Below are 13,121 nucleotides of genomic sequence, written 5' to 3' on the forward strand. Positions count from 1 at the left end.
TTCAAGTGACTCTCCTGCCTCAGCCTCCCAAGTAGCTGAGATTACAGGCACACGCCACCACGCCTGGCTAATTTTTGTATTCTTGGTAGAGACGGGGTTCACCATGTTGGCCAGGCTGGTCTCGAACTCCTGACCTCGGGTGATTGCCCACCTCGGCCTCCCAAAGTACTGTGCTTACAAGCACCACGACTGGCCACGATTCATCTTAAACAATGGTATATAGAAGAAAGATTGAAAGAATAGATGATGAAACGTTGCAGTCCATCCTGTGCAGGTGACATGACTACTGCATATTTGCACTAGGAGTACAGGAATCAAGATTGAGATATTTGGAGAGTAATGATTTAGCTTGAGTTTTTTATATCTAGTACTCTTCATGAGACCAAGTAATATTGATGAGGTAAGTAGGACTGATGGCAATGAGGGTGGATAGATTTGTTTATTCAATTAGTCAAACTGAAACAAATGATGAAATAAAGTCCAGAGATCATCATAGTAAAAAAGGGAACTTTAAGATTGACAATTGCTCAACTTTAAAACTGCAACGTTTCAATTTTGGGTAAGACAGTGTCTGTGACACCATTTCAATCCCTTATATTTTCTAGATGTATTATCTTAAAAGCAGTTGTAATATTTTAAACTTCTTGGATCCCTTACAAGGCTGTATGTTATAATTTTTTTTTTTTTTTAAATTTTTAGACAGGGTCTTGCTCTGTCACCCAGCCCGGAGTGCAATGGAACAATCTGGGCTTGCTGTAGCCTTGACCTCCTGGGCTCAAGCAATTCTCCTACCTCAGGTCCCCGAGTAGCCGGGACTATAGACGTATGCCACCACGCCTGGCTAATTCGTATTTTAAATTTATATAATATGTTTTCTTCTGTCTCTTCTAATTTCAGAGGCCTAGACAAACAATAACAAAATACTTGTAGAGAATGTCAGACTTGAATAACAGAATACATCTAGCCCTGGAATCATCATTTGTTTCTGAAAGCTTCTCAAATCCTTTAAGGATAAAAGGCAAAGAACCTCTGAAGATGTCTATTTTGGGATAAAGTGCAGTGAAGGAGGAAGTACCTGTGTTATAAGTTGTCACATCTATCGGTGCCCAGCACTGTCCTCAAAACTGTAATGACTGGAGTACGTCCCCCCACCCATTGACCCCGAATCTAATCAAATATGTCACCACATAGGATATACTCAGTGCCATCATTACCAGATGCCCTGGAATCTTAGTATTAATGAAACATGCTTGTTTTTCCTTTTTACATGCATTTGATAGAGAGTATCAAGATTTATTTTGGATCCGTTTAAACATTCTTCTTTCTAGTGGCACAATGTACTCATGTTTTAAAAAAAAGTCAGGAGAACAATCCCAAAAGGGTATTCAATCCATAAGAAATTAAAAAGATCAAAGTCTGAGGGTGCAACTCTAGTGAAGCCTAACAATCCTGTCAACAACAATGTGGGTGAAACCCCCAAAATGTAGCTCAGTTCCACAGCCTGGCAAAGTGGTCAGAGACAATCAGGGCAGGGCTGCCTGAACTTCCAAGAGTAAGGGACACTGATCTGTGATGGCATCTGTACTTAGTTTTCAGGGTCTTGTCTGAAGTTAGCCTAACAGAAAACATACCCCACAAAATCCTGCTGACTGGAAGGAAGAAATAAAATGAAAGTGAGAGAGAGGGAGGGAAAGAGGGAGGAGGGAAGGAAGGAGCTAAAAGATGAGGAAAATCTTTATTTCTGCAGAGCCCAAGGGAAGGCATCACTGAGTCAGCGTCCTAGAACAAAGTCCTTGCCTCTAAGCCTTCCTTCCTCTCACCCACCCCCTCCTTGTCCACTTTCCATCCTCTTTAAAATCCTCCCCACATGCAAAGGAAGACACGTGACTTCAAAATCAGGATCAGCTTAGGACACAGCTCTTGTGAATGTGTACAACAGATCTGAGTCATTTGTTCATTTTGTAAACATGAAGAAATCACACTTTTCAAACTTCCTCCTTCATGACATTCGCAGCGCTTAACAATATGCTTAGCATGGAACATTTACCCTTTTCCTTACCCACACCCAAAGGTGTCAAGAGGGACAGATGTTCTTTCTCACCGAAAGCTCACATATTCCAGGGCAGGTGACAATTACGAGTGAGCACAAGTAGAACCACAGAGAATGTGATGTCTATGAGCCTAGGCTGTGCCACACAGAAATAAAGTGCTGAGAAGCAGTCCATGAGGGCATTTTATCAAGGCCACTGCCTTCCTCTAGGAACACTTCTCAGGAGTCCCCAGGAGTCTCCCTTTAAACCCCCCACCACCCAAGGCAATTAACATATCAAACACATCATTCATAATTATCTGTTTGTGTGGCTGTTTACCCCACTAATCTGTAAGCTCCATGGGCAGGGATAGGTCTTTTTTCTTTTTTTTTTTTTCCATTTCTAGATCGCCATCCCAGTGCATTGCACATGGACTCTCAATCCTAAAGGGTCCTTAGTGGCTTCAAATTGGTTCTGCCCACCCTCTACCTGTTCTGCAAAGGAGTAAAGGAGTGCTCTGCAAGACCCAGAGAGAACTGTACTGTAGTTTCATACAAGAATGGACTTCTGGAGGGTAGGTTAAGTCTGGACCTTGGCTCTGCCATAAATTGGGGGATAGGTGTCAAATTTCCTGTAGGCTATCACTTTCTTCTCTGTATCTTTAGGATACTGTGAAGATGGGATCAAGTGTTTTGCCCTTATTAGAGGAAAAAAAACACTAATAAATGAATCAACGCAGTAACAAAAACCACATAAGGAGAACTCTGGAAATAGTTCCTGAAAGGGCAAGGCAGGGTGACTGGTTGATCTTGCTTTTTATTTTCAAAGCCTAGGGGCCTGACTCCTAGCACTACAGTGTACACACTACCTGCAGTCATAAGCGGGACAAAACAGAGGAAACAAGAAAGGAGAAAAAGAAGAAAAAGATTCTCAGAACTTGCTTTATGAATTCTACAGGAAAACATAAAGATCCCAAATAGTGACCTTCCTCACCCCATAATGAACATGATGCTATTGGGTCACTAGCATAATCTGCAACCTGGCATGTGAATGACATCTGGGTCTTGCAGTAGGTAGTGAGCCCGCACCAAGTAATGAGTGCCCCTCCCGCAGCATCATAGAAGGACAAGGCTGGATTGCGGCTCTCTAGTTCTCTAACTGCACTTTTATTCCTTAGCTAAAAATCGCCTTAAGACAAAAGAAAAAAAAAATATGGAGAGGCGACTGGTTAAAGTGATTGGGAAAGCCTCTCTCTCAGTTTGAGGCCCCCAACCACATGCCCAGTGAGGGAACAGGTAAGCAGGGAATTCAGGAGCAAATAAAGGAGGCAGGCTAAAAATAAATGAAGAGTGAACATCAAGGAGGCAGAGAAATTATACAAGGGATGTAATTAGCACACTAATTATCAGGGTCATAATTAGGAGCAATAGAATGAAATTAAGAAAAGGATAATTTTAATTGTCGGAAAGACCTTGTGAGGGAGAGATGAGTTTCTCATCCTCTTCACCCAGACTAAGGGCTATTCATCTGAACAAAGCTGGTTCAAAATGAGCTAGCAATTATTTAAAGAGAATTTTATTTTCGTTACCAAAAGTAGATTAGGTTACTTGATGACACATAGTGGCCTCTTGTATCTAATTTTATCATTCTGTGCTTTATTCTAAATTAAATAGTAAAATAGCTAATGATAAAAAAGCTGATGACTGTTTCATTCCAAAAATATAATTCAGCATCTAAGGAGATCAAAATGGCAAAGCAGGAACAAGTAAAAAGAATAAAATGCAGTCAAATATGTTCAATATACAACAGATTTATAGATGAGAAGGGAATACTAAAAATAGGACTTGTTTCTCATATTTTTCAGAGCTAATTCAGTTATTTTATTTTTCAGAAGTAATACAAAGATGGCCAAGAAACGTAACTAACCATTGTCACTAAACGGTAAAGAGCATTGGCTTTGAAACTTTAACCTAGTTTCACAATGACAGCCGAGTGGCATTTTCACAGTGGGTTGGATAACTCAAACTTATAGCCCTAAATATGGTCAAACATCACGCTGTATTAAAAAACTACAGTGTTGGAGGCTTATGGTTTCCCAGGATCAGGAGCAAAATTTAAAGAAAATTTATTTTCTCTTCCTCATTCAGGAGCCCAAGGTATGACTCATGCAACTTTCATTTAGTAAATGTCTGCTGACCACCTCCCATTTCCTAGGCACAGAGGATGGGGTTGAAATAGACAAGGAAACCCACGATTGTGGCAGTGTGACAGGCACCAGGAGAGAGGCAAGCTCAGGGGCCATGAGAACTCATCAGGGGCTTCTTAAAATGACTGGAGGCACAGTGACAGTGGGAGGAATCCTGAAGGAGAAGGAAGTAGGATGAGCAAAGGCAAAAGTGTGAGAGAAAGCACGGCTGCCACTCTGCCATTCTTAGTGGAGGGATTTGAAGGCAGCAATTCTAATGATATGTACAAATGCCTCATTATGTCCATGATGATACACTAGGGAATAGAAGCATCTGAAAGGCAGCTTTTCTAATGTTACTTAATATTTTCCCAGGATTATGATTATTTAAATGTCTTCTGAAATGTAAGCTACACAGAAGCTTGCCTGCATGTTTCCTCTTCCAGCCACCCACCCACCACTACTGTGTGCCTTTCATGTTTCGTAGGTTCTGCATACACCAAGATAAACAAGACAGAGCCCCCAATCCAGAGGACTCTAGTCTAGTGTTGTGGCAGACAGTGCCATTAGCATACAGGGGGTAAGTTCTGTGAGCTTCTGCAGTGGACTCCTGAGGAAAAGGACCGTCCCAAGCAGTGTGGGGAGCTCACTCCTGTCCCCAAGGATAGAGAGACCAGGTGCATTTGGAGAACTGTAAGCTGGGGAGAGAAAGTTGAGGGTGGACAGGACTCAAGGCAGACCTGACAGAAGACACTGCAGAGCAGTGACCCTTCCTCCAACAGCAGTGAGGTGCCAGAGGCTTTTTAAAACGTATCCTCTCCCCATGTGAATTACCAACACAGAACAGTTTTGACAGGATGTCTCAGGGTAAGGCACATCTTGTGATGAGGCACTTTGTGCTCTCCCTGGCCTGCTCATCCTTGACCTTCATGTCAATTGTAAATCTAGGGCAGAGCTTGAATTTAGTTTTCAGGGAATCCTTTAGAAATATTTGGCCTAAACTGAGATGCTGCCAGAAGCACCATAATAGCTTAATTCAGTCCTTGTCAAGAAACCTTTTCCATAATCATTCAGTTTCATCATGTATACCATATTTATTACTCCTAGAATAAATTTCATTTATAACCCAACTACTGACAACAGATTCAAATTTTGAAAGGGTAGGCTGCCTGCAGACAGATCCAGAAGTAAAGTAGAGTTTACAACAGTAAGGATTTTATAATGCCAGGCTTTCATCTTACACGATGTTAGCTGTAATTGCTAACTTGATTTTTCTTTTCTTCTCTGTATTGCTTCTGAGGTTATGATGAAATGTTTGTTGCTACTGCTAACGAAATTCAGAAAAGGACCATTGGTTTTTTTACTCCACTTGGGAATTTTGATGCAATAGATGCTTGCACACTGCTGTCAAGACAAACAAGATTTATTTTTCCAAGGTGCAAAAGGAACAAAGCTTTTCAAAAGAAAAGTGAGAAGAAAATTCAAGCCAAGAGGACTTTGGGAGATCCTGCAGGAAGAAATTTTTGCATTCTGTTGATCTCACTGTATGAGACATGTTCCCAAGAGCGTCTATATAAAAGGCAGTTTTTTTTTTTCCCACCCAGCATCTAGATAGAAAAAGACAGTGCCTTCAAGACGACTGCCATTTAGAAGAAAATGGTGCTTTGGTGGAAAGAGCACCAGAATGACTGAAAGTTCCTGGCTCTGCCATTAGTCAGCTATGTGACCTGGGAGGTCACATCATGTATACCATCTTTCTCCACCTTGTTTCCTCTCCAGCCTGAAAAGGGATGAGAATTAGGAGGGTAGTCTCTCTAGTATCAAAAATCCATTCCAGTTTTAAATGCTTTATCCTTTCAATCATTATCAACATTTTATCCTGAGAGGAATCAGACTATCTTAAAAAGAAGCAGAAATTTTCATGAATACTTTGTCAATTCAAATGACTCCTTATACTGATATCTCCAGACAAACCTGTTGCTTGCTTGCTTGCTTTCTTTTTTTTGAGATGGAGTTTCGCTCTTGCCCAGGCAATGGTGCGATCTCAGCTCACTGCAACCTCCGCCTGCCAGGTTCAAGCGATTTTCCTGCCTCAGCCTCCCGAGTAGCTGGGATTACAGGTGCCTGCCACCACACCCCGCTAATTTTTGTATCTTTAGTAGAGACAGGGTTTCTCCATGTTGGTCAGGCTGGTCTCAAACTCCTGACCTCAGGTGATCTGCCTGCCTCGGCTTCCCAAAGGGCTGGGATTACAGGCGTGAGCCACCACGCCCGGCCAAACCTGTTGTTTTCAAGAGTCAACATACAGTATTTGCAAGTCAAACTTGCACAACATTCTACCTTATGTTACAGAAATAGGTGGCCATTAGTAATCTGGCAAATAAAATTTGGATTTCAAGTGATGAAAACATGTTTCACTATGACCAATATTAAGTAAATTGAGCAACAGAGATGATTACCCAAGTATGGCAGGTAGGTGCAATGTAGTTATTACTAACATTCTGAAAATTGTATTCAGGAAACCTTATAATCACAGCATTATTTTATAAGAGTCAATGGACTACAAAGAAGAATTATGTTCAGACCTGTCATAGACTTAGAGGGGGAGTAGGGTTGCAAGTCAGCAACAATAACAGAAGCTAAATCAGTGGCTGGAATATGTTTTCCCAGTGAGAGAAAACAGACTTCTTACTGTGCTATGGACTCTTAACTTACTTTAAAGGACAAATGTTTGCCCATTCTTCTTTCCATACCTCAAGACTACAGAAACTTAATATAGGCTAACCCCATTTTCTCAAATTATAATTATTTTTTTCAAAGACCTATACCATTAGTTGCAATTCATGCAAACCCATAATTTCACAAACAATAAGAAGCCTATGTCACCCAAAAAGGCAAGAAGATCAGATGTTAGGATATTACTAAACACAGATGACCAAATCACAGTGTTAGCTGGAGGAGAAGATTCCCATAGTTCCCAGATGGGAATGAATGGATGAATGTCTATGTTGCCAACAGGACGATCAGTTTAAAAATGTGAAAAACCACCCACTGGTGTGAGTATTTTTCTTGGAACTATAATCTGAAGATGCATCAACCTGGAAGCCCAACTATGTAGACTAAAAGTGGGTTGCAAAGAATTTGTTCAAAAAGGAACTCACAGTTCTCCAAAGAGAGAATTAAAAGCAGCTAACATTTAATCTTCCATATACCAGGTAGTAAAATGCCACACATGGCAGATGAAACTGTGAACCCAACCATGTGAATTTCCTTGTGGTCAACTTCTCTCATTTCTACTCTGCAGCAGTATCACCCAACAAAGCCACCCATATCCTCATCACTTCTCCAAATCCACTCTGATCCTCATCATACCTCCTCACTCCATCACGTGTCATTCCAGCCCCTCCCTCGGCAGTAATTCTGAGTGGGTGGCTTCCTTCTCAGAGTCCTGTTGGGACTTTGCTCTGTGGTACAAAACACCCTCAAGAACCATATCCACTGCTTCAAGACTTCTTTCCAGATTGCTTCAAGATACTTCACATAGCTTCTGACTCTGCGTATAACCAATCCTCCTTCCCCTTCTCCAACTTCTGGCTGAAGCAGTGTGGCAGAAGCAAGGGATTCAGAGTCAGACCTGGGGCAATCCTGCTTCCCCTAGCTGTTTGATCTTGGGAAAATGACGACCTCTCAGAGTCTTAGTTTCCCTCTCTGTAAAATGGGACAAGACTTACCTGGCAGGACTACTGTAAGGACTGAGTATTTAACTGAGTATTGAATTGAATTTAACTGAGTAATTGATTTTCATATGCCCAGCACATAATAAAATGCTCACAGATCTCTTCCTTTCCTTACCTTCTTCCCTGGATTCCATGATACTAGAGGTGTTTGCTTTTACATTCTGCCACAATGCTCTGTCCTTCCTATCTTCAAAGCCATATCAATGGTCCCTTTCTACTGGGAGTGGGGTCCTGTCAGGCTTAACTTTCCCTACTCTTCTCCCTTTGTTACAAAGTGTGGTGTGATAACATCTGTCCTCTCCTAGTTTGTAATTTTTCTAATTCTTATCTATTCACTTCCATGCTACAGTGTCTTAGTACAATGCCCTATGTACACAGATCCAAAAGTGATGTTTTCTGAGGCTCTATCTCACTCGATGACACTACATCATCTCTTTAGATGACACACCAACTTACCTATTCACTTTGAACTTTCCCCTTTGGTTGAGCAATGCCTAGTTCTTAAACACCCTAATCATCAGTAACTCTTACTATAAATGACATATGCTTATCTTCCTTTGGAGATCCTTCCTCCCCTCTGTCTCACTGGGTCACGTCACCAGGTCAATGATCTGCCAAACAAGGAACCTTAGTCATTTTCTGCTCATCCTTTCTTGGGCATAATTCACAACAGAGAGAGCCTGTGTGGTTTCCCCTCCACCACACTGTATGGAGTATCACCCCCCATGTTGCTCCTTTGTTTGTTTATAGACAATAGTGAAAATTTTGAGTTACCTCCTGGCTGGCTATCCATAACTAGCTCTAATATTCTTGGAGAGGGCTTAAGGTGTAGCAGACAGATTTGGAAGGATCCAGCAGGGGCTTAAATACTGCCTTCCTCAGTCCCTCTGTGTTTTTGAGCAAGTTACCTACCCTGAGTGTGTTTTGTCATATGCACAGGGGAAACACCTGTCTAGATGAAAATACCTGTCTGGCAGGGCTGTTCTGAGGATAAAGGCATTTTATGTAAAATGCTAAACATGGGGCTTGGCACATAATCGCTGTCTAAAAATGGTGGCAATGATTTCCTTAACCCTCCAGAACAGCTTCCCATACCTCCTCACTCCGTCACGTGTCATTCCAGCCCCTCCCTCGGCAGTAATTCTGAGTGGGTGGCTTCCTTCTCAGAGTCCTGTTGGGACTTCGCTCTGTGGTACAAAACACCCTCAAGAACCACATCCACTGCTTCAAGACTTCTTTCCAGATTGCTTCAAGATACTTCACAATTAGGTCAGGTACTGTGGCTCAGCCTGTAATCCCAGCAATTTGGGAGGCTGAGGTGAGAGGACTGCTTGAGGCCAGGAGTTTGAGATAAGCCTGGGCAACACAGTGGGACTCCACCTCTACAAAAAAATAAAAAATTAGACGGATGTGGTGATGTACATCTTGTAGTCCCAGCTATTAAGAGGTTGAGGTGGGAGGATTGCTTGAGCCTGGGAGGTCACTGCACTCCGGCCTGGGTGACAAAGCGAGACTCTGTCTCAAAAAAAAAAAAACCAAAAAACAAAAAGATACTTCATAATCTTTTTTGGCCCAATCCTTCATACACATAGTCTGCCCACCATCCTCTGAGCTCTAACGGCCTCATTTCAAGACATCCTTGAAATCAACTCCAAACTAAAGCCTTTCCAGATTGACTATAATGGACACTTGCTACGTTCTAACTGGGGAGAAAGACAATTCACAATTCCCCTCCAGCAGGGGGAGGTGGGAAGGACTCCGCCTGGGTGGGTCACACATCCTGCTCTCAGTGTGCCATGTGACCTGAGCTGCAGCACTTCGGTTCTCTAAGCCAGGGGCACAGAATGGGTGTCCCCACGCTCCTAGGCTCTCTGAATTCAGCGTTGATGGATCCCCTATTCTGTTGCTGTGTGAATAACCTTTATGTCCCTTGCCTCAGCGCTGTTCTCAAGGGCAGAGACCATTATCTGGGTAACTCACTTAGCACAGCCTGGAGCGCTGTGCTACAGATAGTACTTAACGCATGCATTTAGATGACAATGATCAAAGCACCTCCAGTAAGGCACAGACAGCTGCCACTAGATGACTCAGACCTCTCTGCAAAATGGCTTAATTTAGCACCCTTTCAGTTGTCTAAAGAACAGACTCTGAGTAAAGGACAAAGTGAACTGAACACCCTTTAACTAATTTAACCTCACAATGGCCCTTTAAGGTCAGGAGTTATTATCTCTACAATACAGATGAGAAAGTACAGACACAGACAACTTTGTCTGTTTATCCTGAGTCAACAGCAGACCCAGGAGCATGAAGGAGTAGTGGAAAAAAACCTGCACTGACTGTGAGGGTGACCTGAGCTCTGGGCAGGCCTCTGCCATTCATGAGTTCAGCATGCCAATGATCTTGGAGGAGGTGCTCCTCTCCTTGGGCCTTATTTTCTTCATCTGGAAAATGGCCTCACAGTGGTTCCAAACTTGGTGGTATCAGAACCACAAGGAAAACTACATGAGAAAGAAATATAGCAAGGCGTGGTGGCTTGCACCTGTAATCTCAGTGACTCTGGAGGCTGAGGCAGGAGGATCACTTGAGGACAGGAGTTCGAGACCAACCTGGGCAACTTAGTGACACCCTGTCACTAAAATAAAAAATAAAAAATTACCCAGGCATGGTGGCATGTGCCTGCAGTCCCAGCTACTTGGGAGGCTGAATGGGGAGGATCACTTGGGCCCAGGAGGTTGAAGCTGCAGTGAGCCATGATCATGCCACTGTATTTCAGCCTGGGTGACAGAGCGAGACTCTGTTTCTAAAAAAAGAAAAAAGAGAAAAAAGAGAAATCTAGATTCTCAGGTCCACTCTTGGAGATTCTGATTCTGTAGGTCTGGAGTGGGGCCCAGGACACCTTTATTTTCTGTATGGGTCCCCCATTTGGGAATGAAGCTCACTGGCAACAATCAATGTCTATGATACTGGGTTCACAGCTCAGTGTTCCACTCAGACAACTTGTCTCTTCCAAGTTCCAAAACTGATTAGATCATCTTATCCCTCTCTCTTGAGGAAGTCCCAAACTGGATGATTTCCAAGCACATTGCAGGGTAGCTTACTACATTCAGGAGAACTCAAATAGTTTTGAAATCAAAGGTTGGTTCATAAGATTAAATGGCTTCTCATAGGGTCAACTAAAGAGGTAATCTTGTTTTGACAGAAATTCAAGCTAAAGTGCAGGAACCTCTCCCTGAGCAAGCTTCTTGTAACCAAAATGGAACACTGAAGGGGAAAGGGGAAAGGAAAATGCAGCAAGCTTGCTATAGCAACATACGAAGCATTCTGTTTAAAAGAAAACCTGTAATGTATCTGGATTAGCTTGACGAGAGCTTAAATGTTCAGTGAAAATCTTAACAAGGAAAGAACTAACCTAAGAACCTGTTTGTTTTGTAATATGATAGCTATTATTTACTGAGGGCTTACTGTGCACCAGCTTCTATGCTAATTATTTTATAGGCATTGCACCATTTAATTGACATAACTCTGACGAGAGTACTGTATTATTCACATTTTAATGAAAACTGAAGTTCACAGAGCTACCAAGCCCAGGTATATTTGACTCCATAAACCATGCAATACTATTAGCATGGTCTTACCAGCTCATGTATCTAAGCTCAAAATTTCTAGACTATCTAACAGTGAAGAGGAAGGCTCAGCAAATCTGCCAATTTTCTAAGAATCTATGAATTAGGGACAAAAGTATGCCCTTTATAGAATTCTCAGATTTTGGCTTAGCATTCATTGGTGACTGGCAAAATAAAGAATTCTCAAATTTGCTTTATTTAGGAGAATTTATTTAAATGGGAAGAGGATAATAAATAAAATTTAGAGTCCAACTCCTGTTCTTGATGTTGATTTGCTTGTGCCCTTGAAAAGCCAGTTTTCATATCTGGCTGTGGGCCTGTATCAGCAGAGGGAGGGTGATAGCAGCTACTTACATGGCAGGGATGTTGTGAGAATTAAATAGATTAAGTCTACAAAGCAGCTTTGATCTCCTTAGAGAAAGTGCCAAATAAATGAAATATGGAACTACTGTTTGCCCTTGCACAGGCCGTATCTGACTGAAGTTTACAAGAAGTGCCCTGGAGACCAGACTTCTTCCACTGCTTTTTCCAGAATTTTACCCCTGCAAGTAAATTTGTGATTGCAAGAAGTGGACCATGCTATACACTGAAACTTTACCGCTGTCTGGAATTTGAAAGAAAGTAAGCTGCTCTTACATTCCTTGCAGGGGATTTGGGTTCTGAAGCAGTGAAGTAACTTCTAACAATGTGGTCTGATTTTGAAGGCCGTCCCCAAACTGTGCTATTCTGAAGCATTAAGAGAAAAGTGTATACAAAGAATCTGGTTATTTTCTGTAAAAAACAAACAAACAAACAAAAAAGATGGTTTTTAAACTTCATGTCGGAGAAAATCTATAGTTTTCATCTTTCCCATGCTAGGTTTTCCTACCCTGCCTGCGGTTACTCTTCCCCATTACCCAGTACTTGACATTTACACAGTGCTTTACAATCTTTTTATTATCTAATGTTCATAAGCACCCTATGAGGGAGGGCCCTGAGTACTGATAACCATTTTACAGGTGAGGAAACAGTCACAGACATCTAATGACTTGTTCAAAATTATGAGAAACCTTTTTTTAAATTGTTATTATTATTATTTTAATTTTTTGAGACAGAGTCTCGCTCTGTTGCCCCGGCTGGAGTGCAGTGCTACTATCTCGACTCACTGAAAGCTCCGCCTCCCGGGTTCATGCCATTCTCTTGCCTCAACCTCCCAAGTAGCTGGGACTTAAGGCGCCTGCCACCACGCCCAGGTAATTTTTTGTATTAGTAGAGATGGGGTTTCACTGTGTCAGCCAGGATGGTCTCGATCTCCTGACGTTGTGATCCACCCGCCTCAGCCTCCCAAATTGCTGGCATTACGGGCATGAGCCATTGTGCCCGGCCAATTATTATTATGTTTTTAGAGACAGAGTCTCACTGTGTTGCCAGGCTGGAGTGCAGTGGCGAAATCTTGGCTCACTGCAACTGCTGCCTCCCGGGTTCAAGCAATTCTCCTGCTTCAGCCTCCCGAGTAACTACAGGCGCGTGCCACCATGCCTGGCTAATTTTTGTATTTTTAGTAGAG

At 42.2% G+C, this 13,121-nt stretch overlaps 1 protein-coding gene across 2 annotated transcripts in view; it reads right to left on the minus strand.

Moving 5' to 3' along the window:
* NSMCE2 (non-SMC element 2, MMS21 homolog (S. cerevisiae)) overlaps positions 1-13,121 on the minus strand; it is a 266,651-nt gene that overhangs the window by 23,814 nt on the left and 229,716 nt on the right. The gene's annotated exons all lie outside the window — the stretch shown is intronic.

Source organism: Colobus angolensis, unplaced genomic scaffold, assembly GCF_000951035.1.
Source record: "Colobus angolensis palliatus isolate OR3802 unplaced genomic scaffold, Cang.pa_1.0 Scaffold17, whole genome shotgun sequence".
NCBI lineage: Eukaryota > Metazoa > Chordata > Mammalia > Primates > Cercopithecidae > Colobus > Colobus angolensis.